The following is an 18,369-nucleotide window of genomic DNA, read 5'->3' on the forward strand; positions in this document are numbered from 1 at the left end:
TTTTGGTATCAGAGCTAACCCTAAAAACACATTACGACAGCCACATCTCAGCCGATCCTCCTTCTTGTCGATCTACAAACAATTCGACAACAACCTTCTCTCGCTTTCATTGTCAGACATGGCACCTATTATTGTTTTCTCTTCAACTGAGAAAACATCTCACAACTCACACAAGTTTGGCTTCACTCTGTCGCCTACAAACTACGGGTATTGGAAAACAATGATATAACCGTTCTTGATTACAAACGATCTATTTGGCTATGTTGACGGCACAACCCTATGTCCTCAGGCCACCATCGTTTCAACCACTTCATCCGGCAAAGATGGATCAGAAGTATCTGTTACTTCTCAAACCAATCCAGAATATGCAGCTTGGGTCAACAATGATGCCCATGTCCGAATGTTGATATTGTCTACAATCTCTGAAGCATCATTCCAACATGTTCAGGGCACTACTTCACGTGATCTTTGGTTGTCTCTTGAGCGTGCTTATGCCCCTCATACCTCCTCACGAGAATACACACTAAAGACACAACTTTTAAAAATTGCAATGAAAGGTGATGAATCTTCCTCAGCCTATTTAACTCATGCTCAAGAATATTCTAGTGCTTTAGCCAACATTGGTGAACCTATTAAAGAAAAAGATCTTGTTATGCTTGTTATTTCTGGTCTAAGGGACGAATATAATGGACCGAAATCCACACTTCTTGCACGACAATCTCCTACTGCCTTCTCTGAACTTCATGGTCTTTTGGCTGATCATGATTTTATGATCAAAAAGTTACCCACTGAAGTCTCACCGGCTCAAGCTTTCTTGGCTACTACAACCTCTCGTACATCTACCCAATCAGGAACAACTCTTCCCACTGATACCCTTCATGCTGTCCAACAACTTGCACAACAGTTAGGATTCCAACTTCAGCCACTCGCCAATACACACCCTGCACAGGCTAATTACACACAACGATCAGGAAACACTCGCCAATTCAACAACAGGTCTGGTCGTGGGAGAGGTTTCTCTAACAATCGGCAACACGGAGGAAGCACCAGATCTCAATTTACTTGGGCGTCAAATCAAAATACAGTATACGGAACTTGCAACAGGTGCGGTATTGGACACGTTCCGTCCCAATGTCCAAACCGTGACCCAACTACCATACGCCCCAGATCACAACCTTCTGCTAGTTTTGCAGATTTTCGATCACAAACATCTGGTTCTTGGCTAGCAGACACGGGTTCTAGTCATCATGTCACTCCAGACCTTTCTAGCCTTGATCAATATGAAGCTTATCATAGTGACGATCACATCCACGTTGGCAACGGTAATGGCTTACCCATTCTCCATATTGGTTCTTCAAAACATCACTCTCCCAATAATTCTTTCTCTCTTACAAACTTACTCCATGTTCCTAAAATTAAATAAAATCTTCTTTCTGTTCAAAATTTTTGTCAAGACAACAATGTCTATTCTGAATTTCACTCTTCCTATTTTACTGTGAAGGACGAGAAAACTCACACCATCCTCCTCATGGGTCCAAGTAATGATGGTCTTTACTCCCTTCGACTTCCAAGGCTACAACCAGTTTCTAAAGTTGCTTTCTCAAGTACCCGTGTCACTTCAACCACTTGGCATCAACGCTTGGGACATCCTCATTCTCAGTTGTTGAATTCAATGCTTTCCAAATATCGTTTACCCTTACTAGATACTTTTAATTCTTCTAGTTGTGACTCTTGTTCCATAGGAAAGTCATCAAAACTTCACTTGTTAACTTCTACTTATAAAAGTTCGAATGTTTTGGATTTATTATTTTGTGATGTTTGGGGTCCTACCCCTGTTACCTCGTTCGATGGCCACTGTTATTTCTTATTATGTGTTGATCATTTCTCTAAATTTATGTGGATCTTTCCCTTGAAGTCTAAAGCTGATGTTTATGATACTTTTAAAGCTTTTATGGTCAGTGTTGAACGACAGTTTCAAACCCAAATCAAGTCTGTTCAGACCGAATGGGGGGGTGAGTTTCGTAATCTTTCGCAGTTCTTCTCAAAACTTGGCATAACTCATCGACTCTCATGTCCTCACACCAGTGAACAAAACGGTCTTGTCGAGCGACGTTACCGTCATGTTGTTGAAACTGGCCTCACATTGCTCGCTCAGTCACATGTTCCACAACATTTTGGCATTTTGCCTTTGATACGGCTGTCTATCTCATTAACCGTATGCCATCTCGGACAAACTCTAACACTTCACCTTTCGAACATATCTTCAAACACACCCCTGAATTCTCTTTCCTACGGGTTTTTGGTTGTCGTTGTTACCCACATCTTCGTCCATACAACAAACATAAAATGGATTTTAGATCAACCGCTTGTGTTTTTCTAGGCTATAGTACATCCCACCATGGGTATCGATGTTATGATCCTGATTCTGAACGAATCTACATTGCTCGACATGTGCGCTTCGATGAACAATCCTTCCTGTATCATGTCATCTCTTCTCCAACTACAACCACACCATCATCTAACCCGTATATCTCGTCCTACCCCAACCCACCTCCTACATTACCACATCAGTCGGCTTCACCAACTCCAACACCGGCTTCACCGATACCAATGCCGACTTCCCCAACTCCGGCCACGCAACCATCTACTCCAACATCCTCTGTTGCGTCATCACCACCTTCACCACCACCGCCACCACAACTTCCACCTCTCCTTTACACCTATCGTCGACAACCTACACCATCTACCCAACCCCAACCAGAAACATCTATACCCGTTCCACCTCCTCCGCGTCCTCGCCCACCAAACCTGAGACCTAATCCTAAACAGGTTTCTAAATTTTCTGCAACTTCATTTCGCACCTGTTCCACTTCACTCAACATTGAACCAACTACCTTCAAAGTTGCTAACGCTGACCCAAAATGGCGAACTGCTATGAACGAAGAATACTCTGCTCTTGTTCGTAATGGCACCTGGACATTGGTGCCACATGTTCCGAATTCAAATGTCATTGATTCCAAATGGGTTTACAAGATCAAACGAAATCAAACATGGGAAGTGACACGATATAAAGCACGCTTAGTTGCAAAGGGATTTCGACAACAACATGGGATCGATTACCAAGAAACTTTTAGTCCGGTAGTCAAATCTACTACCATTCGGGTCATCTTATCCTTGGCTGTTACACAAAACTGGCCTTTACGCCAACTTGATATCCAAAATGCCTTCTTACATGGGGATCTCCATGAAACCGTTTATCTTCGACAACCCGAGGGATTCGTTGATCCTTCTAAGCCTGACCATGTGTGTCTTCTTCACAAATCTCTGTATGGCTTGAAACAAGCACCACGTGCATGGTTTCACCGACTGTCTATGGTCCTACATGCTCTTGGTTTTCAACCCTCCAAAACTGATCCATCATTGTTCATATATTCCTCACAGGGTGTTCTACTATACATGCTCGTCTATGTAGACGACATCATTCTGACAGGAAACAATCCCAACCACATCGATAGTGTTGTTAAAACTCTTAGTCAAACCTTTGCACTTCAGGATATGGGACCTTTATCATACTTTCTGGGGATTAAAATTGTCAAACAACGACTAGATCTTCTTCTATCTCAGAAAAAATATATTCTTGAATTATTGGAACGAGCTGTCTTATCCAATGCTAAACCTGTTCCGACGCCCTTCACCACCTCAGCAAACCTGTCTCTTGGTGATAGTCCCCAGTTCGATGATCCGGTTAAATATCATCAAATGATTGGAGCATTACAGTATGTCACCTTATCACGTCCTGATCTTACCTTTGCAGTTAATAAAGTCTGCCAGTTCATGCATTCCCCAACTCAAAATAATTGGTCTGCAGTTAAACGGATTTTTCGCTATTTGCAAGGTACTGTCTCATATGGTTTACTGATTAAACATGACTCAGCTCCCACTCTCCATGCATACACGGATTCCAGCTTTACTCCCTTGCGTGCCTATTCTGATGCGGATTAGGCTGGTTGCCCGGATGACCACCGATCCACCGGGGGATATGCCATTTATCTTGGTTCTAATCTTGTTTCGTGGTGTGCTCGAAAACAACAGACTGTCTCGCGGTCATCCACAGGATCTGCATACAAAGCTATGGCTGATACAGTTGCAGAACTCACTTGGCTTCAAACATTATTGTGTGAACTCCGTGTTACTACTAGTTCAGCTCCAGTTTTGTGGTGTGACAATTTAGGAGCCACATATTTATCAGCAAACTCTGACAACCGTCAACTTTTAGCCAAGTCAAAGTCAACTAAAGTCAACAAGTCAAACCGGTCGACTCAATTAGCCCTTGCGTATTAGGGTTTACATTATGTAATTACTATACAACTCGTTATGTTAATAAGAAAACATCATTTGGAAAGTTCATGTGTTTAAAGTTCCTAAGCCTTAAATTCGGTAAACGATGAACCAAAGCGATAAAACACTATTGTACACTCATCGGGAGTGTGTTGGTCACTAAAACATGGCTTAACGAGGTTTACAAACCTTGCGTTACAAAGCCAAACACTCAAAAAGGTCACAAAAGAAGTCTCTCCAAATCTCATTCACTCTAACTCTCCCAAAACTCTCTAAGTAAGAGAAATCTCTCCAAGAACGTGAAATCTCTCCCAAATCTCTCTCTGTATGAGAAATCTCTCCAAGAATGTCAAATCTCTCCCAAATCTCTCCAAGAATGTGAAATCTCTCCCAAATCTCTCTCTGTATGAGAAATCTCTCCAAGAATGTCAAATCTCTCCCAAATCTCTCCAAGAATGTGAAATCTCTCCCAAATCTCTCTCTATATGAGAAATCTCTCCAAGAATGTCAAATCTCTCCCAAATCTCTCCAAGTATGTGAAATCTCTCCCAAATATCTCTCTAAATGAGAAATATCTCCAAGTATGTGAAATCTCTCCCAAATCTCTCTAAGTATGCCAAATCTCTCCAAGTATGACAAATCTCTCCCAAATCTCTCTCAAAACCTCTTTTGATCTTTTTGTAATCATTTGGGGCATCCCGACACTTGACTTGGTGAAAAACCATGCGAAACGGGAAGATACCTTGGAAAATAGCCTCTTAGGGTCGGAGTCCCTCTATAGGGATCAAACCCTCCTTGAACCGGAGTCTCCTGGAGGAGCCGCAGCCACCTAGCCGCAGCCAGCAAGCCGCAGCCGGCGAGCCGCAGCCAGCGAGCCGCAGCCACCGACCGCAGCCCCTCCTGACTTCGGACTGCAGCCCTCCTGCTCGGACTGCAGCCCCCTTTCCTCTTCGAATCCACACCCGCGACCAGGCCTTCACTTCGGATCCAAGGCAGTTAAGGCCGGAGTCACCCTCCTGACTTCGGATTTTGCGATTTTCACCCGGTTTTCGACCCCGACTCCGTTTTAAGCCCGTTTTTAATTATTTTAACGCGGGATTTTCTCCAGAAATCATATTTTAATATATAAGACCCTAAATATTCATAATTTAAACATATTTTTAAGGAAATCTTTATTTAAAAATAAAATCTAGTGGGTGAATAATTGAGGTGGAGTGTTGACTTTACTTTAGTTTATGACACAAGCAACCACCCCCACACCCACTCTATGACCAGCCACTCCTCCCCACCATCCCTAGTCACTTCAATGTACTTTCCCACTCATTTCCCAGCCATTCCCACGTTCTAAGGGTTGGAAAACCCCCTCTCTCCTCACACTTCTCTCCTTTTCACACCTTCCACCAAAGATCAAACACATCTTTTCTCTCAAACTCTCTCTCTCAATTTCGAGATTTCCAAGGCATTTTTCAAGCTCTCTTCCACTCTTGGTAAGTATAATTCATTCTTCTTATGATTATTTCACTTTCTTTTTCCCAAATCATAGATTGCTTACACAAATTCCATCACATTTGTGTTAGATCTTCAAATCTTCAAAGCATCTCCCAAGTGTTCTTGAGTTGAACACTTCTTTTCCCCATCATCCATCTACTGAAAACACTCAAGGTGAGTTCATACCCCTATCTTTTCATGTTTTCTTAAGTTTTAAGGGGAGGGGGGGGGGAATACAAGTTAAAACACTAAGAACACAACTAAACTCACTTAACAGCCTTCATCAGAAAAGTTTAACTCCATTCACGGACTGTTTTGGTCAACTTAAACATTTTAGTTTTCAAAACTGTATTAGGTGCAAATAGTTCAGGTTCATACCTTTACAATGACTATTTGCACATCTCCATACGATTTTTCTACGATTTATGGTGATTTTTACAAAACTTCCTATCATTTCAAGAACAAATCCGGACCAGTCTGTGATTATAGACTTTTTTACACAAGTTGGAAGTCACTAAAAATCATGAGAAAATTTATGAGCAAACTAGACAAATTTTCTAAACTCTCAGAATTTACGGATTTTGATTTCGACCTTTGATGATTTTTCTATAAATTTTCTAAGCACAGGAATAGAAATTTTATCACTAGAAAAATGCCATCAATTTCATTCACACCTTGTAATTTGTTGAGCAAGGTGTGTATCATTATGTGATTATATATTATTACATTATATGTCATTTTGCCTTGGTATGTAGACATACATCAGAAAACAAATGGGTTTTTACTATATTAAGTATGGTGAAATGATAAATTGTCATAAACAAAGTTTACATCCGTTACATACAAACGTTTAGTAAGCCATGACAAGAATAGTACTAATTGAATACATGTGAATGATAATACATATTATTTACCTTATCTTGAAGGTATGAATCGTATACCAAGGTTGCCACTACTACAAGTAATTATAATAAACTATAATAAGTGTACACTACCAACAAATACGCTAACTATAGTAGGTATAGTTAGGTTGCATTACATTACAAACAATATGATAAACTATAATAGGTATAGTTTATGTTCACTATCACTACCACTATTTGATAAACTATACTATGCATAATTCATGTTCACTGTCGCTACCACTATTCGGTGAATTATGATATGTATAGTTTATGTTCACTCCCACTACCACAATTTGATAAACTATAATATGCATAATTCATGAGCACTATCACTACCACTATTTGGTGAATTATGATATGTATAGTTTATGTCCACTACCACTACTTGATGAATTATGATAAGCATAGTCTCGGTCTTTGGTTTTAAGACTACATTCTATCTAGCATTGTTAGTTTTCAGCCATAATTATTAAGTGTATATGCTAGAGTTATATAGAATTTAGTCATGATCGAATTAGAATTGGTGGGCCCGCCTCATCTCCTGTTCCTTGTTTGGTTGTGGACCTAGGGCAGACCCATTATATTCAACGGTTTATTTAACTTAAATTTTATACAACTTATATACACTTAGAGATTATAGAAGGAAACTATAGGAAATTCTAGCATGCACTATTTATTAATATAGAAAGTTACGATTCACTCTTTAAGGAAAATATCGGATTTTCTTTGGAAACACCTTACTAGTATGAACATACTAAATACAAAACACACACACACATTTTCGGTCCTGGGATTTAGGACTACATAACTTTTATAAAGAAAATATTGGATTTTCTGGAAACATACTTTGTCGCTTTTACAAGGAAAACGGTTTCTTTCTCCAACAAAACTCTTATGAACTCAACCACTTGGGTTGTGGTGACTTGGTAAGGCATGTGGAAAATATGGTGGATAACCTATTGACCCATGTTCAAATCCTGGCACCACTCAGCCCTTGTGGCCATGGAGGTTCGCCTGCAGTGACTCCAGGGCATGAGACAAAGCCTCATGTTTGCAGCGGGGGATTAGTCGGTGCGCGAAAGCTGGCCCGGAAACCCTCGTTAGGGAAGTTCCCTTTCCAAAAAAAAACTCTTATCAACTCACCAACTTAATTGTTGACACTTTTCAAAACTACTTGTATTCTCAGGAAATCAATGAAACAGGAAAACATCAGCACTTTGAGGATGGGACGTTAAAGCGTCAAACAGTTTATTTTGTCATCATAATGTAATTGATTTTGAAACATGTAATCATACACTATGGTGTAACCTTTTCAATTATATTTATGATGGTTGTATTTACTTTGAGCACTATTATACTCGTTGTTGTGATACTTTACATGAAGTCCTCCACCCCCGGACGTTTCCGCCATCCTTGGTTTGGGGGTGTGACAGATTGGTATCAGAGCATTGTTTATAGTGAACTAAGTATATCGAACCACATAAGATATACAAACTATAAATGCATTGGGACTAAGGTCTCTGATGTAACATTTTCAAATGACTATACTTTTAGAAATAAATAGTTTCTTGTTAAAAGTATACATGCATGCATACATATTAAGGTCAACATCATTCTAGAACAAAAAAAAAGTTGTGATTGTTGAATGGCACAATTAGGCTTGGGGATGTATGGTCAGGTCTGGGGATGACATAGCCTGATCAACTATGTCTAACCCAGAAGTGATTAGCATATGCCCGAGAATGGTTGTGGCGTTGCAACAAGTCTAAAAACTTACCAATTCCATCTACAAAAGAACGTTGAAAAACATAGATCAAACATTAAAATACTATAGGAGTATTTTGTGATACTATAACCAACTTACGTGAAAACTAAAGACCCCTATTAGTAGGTCTATAATGACTGAATGCATACGCCAAGGTTATACATAATTAAAGATATTATAGACTCAGAATCTATGACTATTGCTCTACTTCCTGTTCCTTGTTTGGTTGTGGACTTAGAGTAGAGTCATTTATTCGAAGGTCTATTCTATCTCAGATTATGTATAACTGGTATGCACTACGTGATTATAGACGTGACTAATAAGGATCACCCCTATAAGTAATTATAGGATTAGGCGCCTATTAATTATCTCTTCTACCCATATTCTCGCACGAGCAACGTGATGGGTAAATCTTAACGCCCGTACAAAACCTACTTCTACCCACCGCCATAACTCCGTCTCCGGGACGTTAGCAGAAACACCGAGAATAGTTCTGTAAAGTACGAAATTTATACGTGTGTATATAAATGGTAAGAGTATAACTGGAAGATATCAATAAAAATTGGCAAGCATTTTATTTCATTGGGAGTTTACCACATATATCATAACCTGTTATTACAAACGATTTGCTTATGGTAACTCTATGATTACTCAATGTATACCTCAAAGTTATGTGTAATTAAGAGACGATCGGCTTAGAAATGGTAAGTCCGCCTTAGGTCCTGTTCCTTGTTTGGTTGTGGGCTTAGGGCAGACTCATTTAGTTCAACGGCCTATCGGACCTTAATGACACACAACTGGTATACATTGGGTGATCTTAGGGGTGGATCGGGCATGGAGCAAATCACAAGATTATAATCGAGTCATTTCTACTAAATTCATAAGTTTATTTATATAGACCTCTGGTATGAATTGTTTTCCACATTCGAAGAATCGGGAAATACTATACTTAAAAACTAATAACCATTACTAAATACGTCTTTGAAATTCTATAACAGAAAGATGCCGCCTCGAAGGTCTGTTAGACGCACTAGCGGAACGCAAACAAATCCACCACCGCCGCCTCCCCAATATGATCCTGTTATGTTCCAAGCTGCCGTAACCGCAGCCGTAACTGCCGCAATATCGCAAATTGGTACGAATGGTACCGGTGGTGCTGGATCTGGAGCCACAAACTCTAACCACGGGGACAATACGGGACGTACGAGGGAATGTTCGTACAAAGACTTCACTAGTGCCAAACCCGATTCTTTCGATGGCAGCGGGGGCGTCATCACCTTGATGCAATGGTTCGAAAAGACCGAAACGGTCTTCGAAATTTGTGCATGCCCCGAAGCAAACAAGGTCAAATTTGCAACTTACACTTTCTCTGGCCGGGCCCTCACTTGGTGGAAAAACCACTTTAAGACATTAACGCTTGCAGTGGCTAACTCGTTAAGCTGGGAGGACTTAAAGACAATGATGCTGAAGGAATATTGCCCAAGATGCGAAGTGCAAAAGCTGGAGCAAGAACTGTGGGATCTTAAGATGACAGGCTCTGACCTTGCAACTTATACCGCCCGATTCTGTGACTAGCACTCCTTTGTCCCGCTATGGTCACCCCGGAAGACAAAAAGTTGGAGCGATACCTCTGGGGATTGTCCTCCCAAATTCAAGATAGCGTGTTGGCCTCAAGACCAACTACCTTTGAGAGTGCCAAGGAATTGGCACAACAACTCATCGACCATCGTGCCAGCCATGACACTGCGACAACCACCCCTGATCAAGCAAGAGGAGGAAACAACAAAAGGAAGTTCTGCGACAACAAGAAGGACTAACCAGCCCAGGACTTCACTAAGAAGCAACAGATCGTTGCTGTTCATGCTGCCACAACCCACGCCACGCCAGCACCCATAAATCGTTATGCTGGAACTCTTTCGAAATGCAACAAGTGTAGCTTCCATCACACTAGGGCTTGCCGGGAGTTGCATTGCATAAATTGCAACAGGAAGGGACATACTTCCCGTTTTTGTAAGGCACCAACACGACCCATCAACCAGGTCCCCGACATTGGAGCAAGCCCAGCTTGTTACGAATGCGGTGAAACGGGACACTTCAAGAGAGACTGTCCAAGGACAAGGAATGATGGTGATGGTGGAAGGGTGCTTGCGATCACCGCAGAAGAGACCACCCCGGAACCTCCCGTAAATATCAGTACGTGCTTCTAACATCGACATTTAAATTCTAAATTCCTTTTTATTACTAAAACTAGCATCGATTCAAGTATATCAACCATGAATATCGAGAACACGACAAAACCCAAATAAGTCTTATCATCTATATAAAAACGCAGGGTTTTTAACTAGTGAATCTATGATGGCTAGTGTAAACATTATGGTCATATATCATTAAGATTCTATGGACTTAGAATGTCTGATTCCGCCTCATTCCCTGTTCCTTGTTTGGTTGTGGGCTTAAGGCGGGGTCACCCATTCGAATGCCTTTGCAATCTTAATGATATACGACTAGTTTACACCAAGCGATTATAAAAGAACAGGTAGGGCTTGTAATACAAATTTCATCACAAATTGTTGAAACATTCGTAATGCTGGAACTCGCTAACTACATTATAAAATATTCGAAGTAGTAATACCAAGTATAGAGCGGAGAGCATAAAGGCACACATTGAATACACTATCATTCCAAAACAATAACTCATTTTAAATCGACTCAGCTCAAGTTACAATAAGAAATTCCAAGGTCGTCATGTGACATCAGGCGGGTTGTTCCTCACCATAATCAATTTCTTGTACTACGAAAAGTTTCCCCCATATTTCCTCCGAATTCTTGAAGTCCCAGTCGAAACACTAATTTCGGGACGAAATTCTTTCTAACGGGGGGATGATGTGACAACCGTCAATTTTTAGCCAAGTCAAAGTCAACTAAAGTCAACAAGTCAAACCGGTCGACTCAATTAGCCCTTGCGTATTAGGGTTTACATTATGTAATTACTGTACAACTCGCTATGTTAATAAGAAAACATCATTTGGAAAGTTCGTGTGTTTAAAGTTCCTAAGCCTTAAATGCGGTAAACAATGAACCAAAGTGATAAAACACTATTGCACACTCATCGGGAGTGTGTTGGTCACTAAAACATGGCTTAACGAGGTTTACAAACCTTGCGTTACAAAGCCAAACACTAAAAAAGGTCACAAAAGAAGTCTCTCCAAATCTCTTTCACTCTAACTCTCCCAAAACTCTCTAAGTAAGAGAAATCTCTCCAAGAACGTGAAATCTCTCCTAAATCTCTCTCTGTATGAGAAATCTCTCCAAGAATGTCAAATCTCTCCCAAATCTCTCCAAGAATGTGAAATCTCTCCCAAATCTCTCTCTGTATGAGAAATCTCTCCAAGAATGTCAAATCTCTCCCAAATCTCTCCAAGAATGTGAAATCTCTCCCAAATCTCTCTCTGTATGAGAAATCTCTCCAAGAATGTCAAATCTCTCCCAAATCTCTCCAAGTATGTGAAATCTCTCCCAAATATCTCTCTGAATGAGAAATATCTCCAAGTATGTGAAATCTCTCCAAAATCTCTCTAAGTATGCCAAATTTCTCCAAGTATGACAAATCTCTCCCAAATCTCTCTCAAAACCTATTTTGATCTTTTTGTAATCATTTGGGGCATCCCGACACTTGACTTGGTGAAAAACCATGCGAAACGGGAAGATACCTTGGAAAATAGCCTCTTAGGGCCGGAGTCCCTCTATAGGGATCAAACCCTCCTTGAACCGGAGTCTCCTGGAGGAGCCGGAGCCACCTAGCCGCAACCAGCAAGCCGCAGCCGGCGAGCCGCAGCCAGCGAGCCGCAGCCACCGACCGCAGCCCCTCCTGACTTCGGACCGCAGCCCTCCTGCTCGGACTGCAGCCCCCTTTCCTCTTCGAATCCACACCCGCGACCAGGCCTTCACTTCGGATCCAAGGCAGTTAAGGCCGGAGTCACCCTCCTGACTTCGGATTTTGCGATTTTCACCCAGTTTTCGACCCCGACTCCGTTTTAAGCCCGTTTTTAATTATTTTAACGCGGGATTTTCTCCAGAAATCATATTTTAATATATAAGACCCTAAATATTCATAATTTAAACATATTTTTAAGGAAATCTTTATTTAAAAATAAAATCTAGTGGGTGAATAATTGAGGTGGAGTGTTGACTTTACTTTAGTTTATGACACAAGCAACCACCCCCACACCCACTCTATGACCAGCCACTCCTCCCCACCATCCCTAGTCACTTCAATGTACTTTCCCACTCATTTCCCAGCCATTCCCACGTTCTAAGGGTTGGAAAACCCTCTCTCTCCTCACACTTCTCTCCTTTTCACACCTTCCACCAAAGATCAAACACATCTTTTCTCTCAAACTCTCTCTCTCAATTTCGAGATTTCCAAGGCATTTTTCAAGCTCTCTTCCACTCTTGGTAAGTATAATTCATTCTTCTTATGATTATTTCTCTTTCTTTTTCCCAAATCATAGATTGCTTACACAAATTCCATCACATTTGTGTTAGATCTTCAAATCTTCAAAGCATCTCCCAAGTGTTCTTGAGTTGAACACTTCTTTTCCCCATCATCCATCTACTGAAAACACTCAAGGTGAGTTCATACCCCTATCTTTTCATGTTTTCTTAAGTTTTAAGGGGGGGGGGGGGGGAATACAAGTTAAAACACTAAGAACACAACTAAACTCACTTAACAGCCTTCATCAGAAAAGTTTAACTCCATTCACGGATTGTTTTGGTTAACTTAAACATTTTAGTTTTCAAAACTGTATTAGGTGCAAATAGTTCAGGTTCATACCTTTACAATGACTATTTGCACATCTCCATACGATTTTTCTACGATTTATGTGATTTTTACAAAACTTCCTATCATTTCAAGAACAAATCCGGACCAGTCTGTGATTATGGACTTTTTCACACAAGTTGGAAGTCACTAAAAATCATGAGAAAATTTATGAACAAACTAGACAAATTTTCTAAACTCTCAGAATTTACGGATTTTGATTTCGACCTTTGATGATTTTTCTATAAATTTTCTAAGCACAGGAATAGAAATTTTATCACTAGAAAAATGCCATCAATTTCATTCACACCTTGTAATTTGTTGAGCAAGGTGTGTATCATTATGTGATTATATATTATTACATTATATGTCATTTTGCCTTGGTATGTAGACATACATCAGAAAACAAATGGGTTTTTACTATATTAAGTATGGTGAAATGATAAATTGTCATAAACAAAGTTTACATCCGTTACATACAAACGTTTAGTAAGCCATGACAAGAATAGTACTAATTGAATACATGTGAACGATAATACATATTATTTACCTTATCTTGAAGGTATGAATCGTATACCAAGGTTGCCACTACTACAAGTAATTATAATAAACTATAATAAGTGTACACTACCAACAAATACGCTAACTATAGTAGGTATAGTTAGGTTGCATTACATTACAAACAATATGATAAACTATAATAGGTATAGTTTATGTTCACTATCACTACCACTATTTGATAAACTATACTATGCATAATTCATGTTCACTGTCGCTACCACTATTCGGTGAATTATGATATGTATAGTTTATGTTCACTCCCACTACCACAATTTGATAAACTATAATATGCATAATTCATGAGCACTATCACTACCACTATTTGGTGAATTATGATATGTATAGTTTATGTCCACTACCACTACTTGATGAATTATGATAAGCATAGTCTCGGTCTTTGGTTTTAAGACTACATTCTATCTAGCATTGTTAGTTTTCAGCCATAATTATTAAGTGTATATGCTAGAGTTATATAGAATTTAGTCATGATCGACTTAGAATTGGTGGGCCCGCCTCATCTCCTGTTCCTTGTTTGGTTGTGGACCTAGGGCAGACCCATTATATTCAACGGTTTATTTAACTTAAATTTTATACAACTTATATACACTTAGAGATTATAGAAGGAAACTATAGGAAATTCTAGCATGCACTATTTTATTAATATAGAAACTTACGATTCACTCTTTAAGGAAAATATCGGATTTTCTTTGGAAACACCTTACTAGTATGAACATATTAAGTACAAAACACACACACACACACATTTTCGGTCCTGGGATTTAGGACTACATAACTTTTATAAAGAAAATATTGGATTTTCTGGAAACATACTTTGTCGCTTTTACAAGGAAAACAGTTTCTTTCTCCAACAAAACTCTTATGAACTCACCAACTTAATTGTTGACACTTTTCAAAACTACTTGTATTCTCAGGAAATCAATGAAACAGGAAAACATCAGCACTTTGAGGATGGGACGTTAAAGCGTCAAACAGTTTATTTTGTCATCATAATGTAATTGATTTTGAAACATGTAATCATATACTATGGTGTAACCTTTTCAATTATATTTATGATGGTTGTATTTACTTTGAGCACTATTATACTCGTTGTTGTGATACTTTACATGAAGTCCTCCACCCCCAGACGTTTCCGCCATCCTTGGTTTGGGGTGTGACACAAACCGTGTCTTCCATGCACGTACAAAACATGTTGATGTTGACTTTCACTTTGTTCGAGAGAAGGTTGCACGACGACAGCTAACGGTTCAATATATCTCCACAGACGACCAGATTGCAGATGTGTTTACAAAACCCCTGCCCTCAAATCGATTTCTTTTCTTACGTGACAAGCTACAGGTCGCTACTCGGCCTTAGCTTGAGGGGGGATATTAGACAATAATATATATATTTATATTCTATAGGGTTTAAAGTGTAACAATGTGTGTATACATATATTGCTTGTAATCGTGACGTTTACAATATACAAACAAATACAATTACCAATTCTATTTGCCTTGAATCAAAGTATTTTTGGTGGCCTCAACGGCAGCTTCCAAAGGATACTCCTTGCCTGTGCCATCTTCCTTTTAAATTTACAGGTAATGCAAAGTGTTTAAATTAAATTAATTGGCCAAAGCTAGCTTAATTACCTCTTGTTCAGCAATGCAAAGGTCAAGAAACTCCAAATCAGCAATAGGGACACCAGGTGCATTGAAGTCTGAAATTGAATGATGTTTTCTATAAGAACTTAAAGAATAGAAAATTGAAAATACTTAGTTTTAAAAAAATAAAAAAATAAAGGTAAAAAACTCACTCTACTCTGCAGCTGTGTTTTCAGTGCTTCTGCTTCCTCTTATTCCATTCTCTGGTAATGTTCCTAAGTCTATAAGAGCTTCTTCTGCAGCTGTAATGTAACGCCCCGTTCATTTAAAAAAAATTAATAAATGTAAGTCCCGGACTAAGTTGTGAAGAATTTTGAAAGTCGAGGGTTAAAAGTGTACGTTCGGGACTTAAATTGAAAAGATTTGAAGGCTTAAGGGTTTATTGGTGATTTAGGGATCTATTATGAAAGAAATTTATGGGATCAGGGTTTAAATGGTAAGTTTTGGATTCAGTTTGTAAAGATTTCTGAGGGCAGGGTCTATTTGGTATGTTTTGGATTTAGTTTGAAAACAAATTAGGATGGAGGGGCTGAAGTTGAATAATTCGATCATAAGTTTGAAATAAGATACGGGATATACCCGTATCCCTTCCCCACATCGCATCCTTTAACCCTAAACCTAAAAATTTTGTTCCAGCCGCCTCTACTCCTCATCTCACTATTCCGATCGGGCAGGGAGGCCGCCTACTGCCCCGCCGACGAGCGCCGACACGCCATGCTGCTGAAGAGGCGCTGTACAGCCGAGGAACCACCGAGACCGGATTTTTTGGAGCTGTGAGTGGCTTGTGCGGGGCTGTGAGGAGTTAGACGAACGAAGCTGCTGCCGCCACTCCGCTGTAGCGCTACTGTCCTGCCGCTTCTATTCTACTGTTTCATCGTTGCCGGCGCTGCCTCGTTTCGCGGTGGTTTCTTCTCAGTCACGACCACCACCGCTGTTTGGCTCGGTTTGACTACTCAGGTCGCTGCTCCAGCCACTACAACCATCGGCATCTCATGCCGCCGCCGTATCTCCCGACCGTCGTGGTTGTCATCGCCAAAAACCTTACTGCCTTCGTCTTTGCACGCCACCAGGTGGGCTGTGATTATGTTTGTGACGTGTGAGGGATAGTTTAGCCGGAGATAGAGAGAAAAACCCACCATGGCAGCTGACCATGGTGGTTATTGCCCTGAAACAGTTCCTGCCACCACAAGCCACCGTGAGGTGGTGGCTATGCGAATAAATCTTCCGATTGGGTGTGTTTGTGAAGCTGTTTGCACAACGTATGGTCAGAAAATCAGAGATCCGCCACCACCACCGTGAGGTGGTGGCTGCTGCCGCCAAGCATCGCCGCCGGCCACCATGGTGTGGTTGTGTGTGTGTGTTAGTTAGTGTGTGTTAGTGTGTGTGTTTATGTTTGGATTAAACATTGTACTTGTAATTAGCTTTGGTTAATAATAAAAATAATAATAACCACCACCGTAAGGTGGTGGTCGCCGCCGCAAGCCGCCATTGACCACCACTACCCGAGGTGGTAGTAGGTGGTGCCCCACTAGCAAACCCTAATGGGCTTAGAGATTGGTTTTGGGCCTATTGGGCCATGTTTGGGTGGAAAACCCTAATTATGAGTAATGGGCCTTAGACTTATTGGACCCATCTTTGGGCCATTGGGATTGGATTGTGTATTAAGCCCAAAATCACTCCATATCACTTATCTAGTAGAGTAAAGGACTTAATGGATTAAGTCCTTAATGCGTTAAGTAATAAACACTTAACCCTAGTTATCATTTTATGTGAAACCCTAATTTCACTTGGGCTTTGTGTTGGGCCATCCAAGAACAAGCAAATGGACTAGAATAATTTAATGGGCTTTAAGGTAAGGCCCATAGGAGGGTGTGGGCCCAATTTTCCATAGTTTGGGCCTAGATGGTTGTATGATATTGGGCCCTTAGAATAAGACATGTTGGACTGGACTGAACAATTGGGCCTTAAGGGAAGTCCATGTAGAGATTTGGGCCCAATTTGGAAAGTTGGGCCATATGTTGGGCTTTGATCCCTAGTTGACTTTGGGCCTATGGATTGGGCCTTGGGCTTGGGTAAGCCAAGCTAGGGGTAATGTAGTAATTACCCAAAGTATGTATTTATAGTTATGTGTTAGAACCCAATTATTAATTGGGTGTTATTTTGGTGTTGACAGTTCGGGAATCTGTTATCCAGCAGCTAAGGTTGAGTCTGCGGGACTTCAGCAGTATGAGATTGTGTCTACGGGACTTCAGCAGTGTGAGGTGAGTTTCCTTCCAGTAGGAACGGGTCTACGGCCACAATGTCGTCCCGTTTAGTTAGCAGTAGTTCCGGACTTCGGTCTGATGCAGTAGTTTAGTGTGCTTGATGTCTTTGTGATTCAAGCATGTCCTTGTGTTATGTGTTCCAGACGGTCCGATGCCGTATGCAATATATGTGTTTATGCTAGTAGTTGTGATTATGCTATGCTATGTTCAGTCAGTTCTGGACTTCGGTCCGATGCAGAGGGAAAGGCCCTGGTTAGTTCCGGACTTCGGTCTGATGCAGAGGGCAAGGCCCTGGTTAGTTCCGGACTTCGGTCCGATGCAGTTTCCGGACTTTGGTCTGATGCAGTGGGCAAGGCCCAGTAGTTGTTTTATATGTTATTGTATGGTATGTGATAGTTTGGGGGAGCTCACTAAGCTTCGTGCTTATGGTTTTCAGTTTTGGTTTCAGGTACTCAGTATTTAAAAGAGGAGCTCGGGAAGATTGCAGTGCACACACCATTTGTTCAGCCTGGGATGTTTATACTCTGATATATTTGACAGTTGTTATGATATTTTGAGATACATTGTT

General features: G+C 40.5%; 1 long non-coding RNA gene across 2 annotated transcripts; it reads left to right on the top strand.

The window, feature by feature from the left end:
- The first annotated feature begins 16,164 nt into the window (after window positions 1–16,164).
- LOC145165847 (uncharacterized) lies at window positions 16,165–18,356 on the top strand. Of its 2 annotated transcripts, none has more exons than XR_013740204.1 (3): window positions 16,165–16,878; window positions 17,711–17,798; window positions 18,250–18,356. It is a non-coding gene; the product is annotated as an uncharacterized LOC145165847 (long non-coding RNA). The 2 variants fall into 2 exon arrangements; XR_013740205.1 differs by having other exon boundaries at window positions 16,165–16,607.
- The last annotated feature ends 13 nt before the right edge of the window (window positions 18,357–18,369 follow it).

Source organism: Lactuca virosa, chromosome 3, assembly GCF_052849685.1.
Source record: "Lactuca virosa cultivar CGN04683 chromosome 3, Lactuca_virosa_CGN04683_v6, whole genome shotgun sequence".
Taxonomy (NCBI): domain Eukaryota; kingdom Viridiplantae; phylum Streptophyta; class Magnoliopsida; order Asterales; family Asteraceae; genus Lactuca; species Lactuca virosa.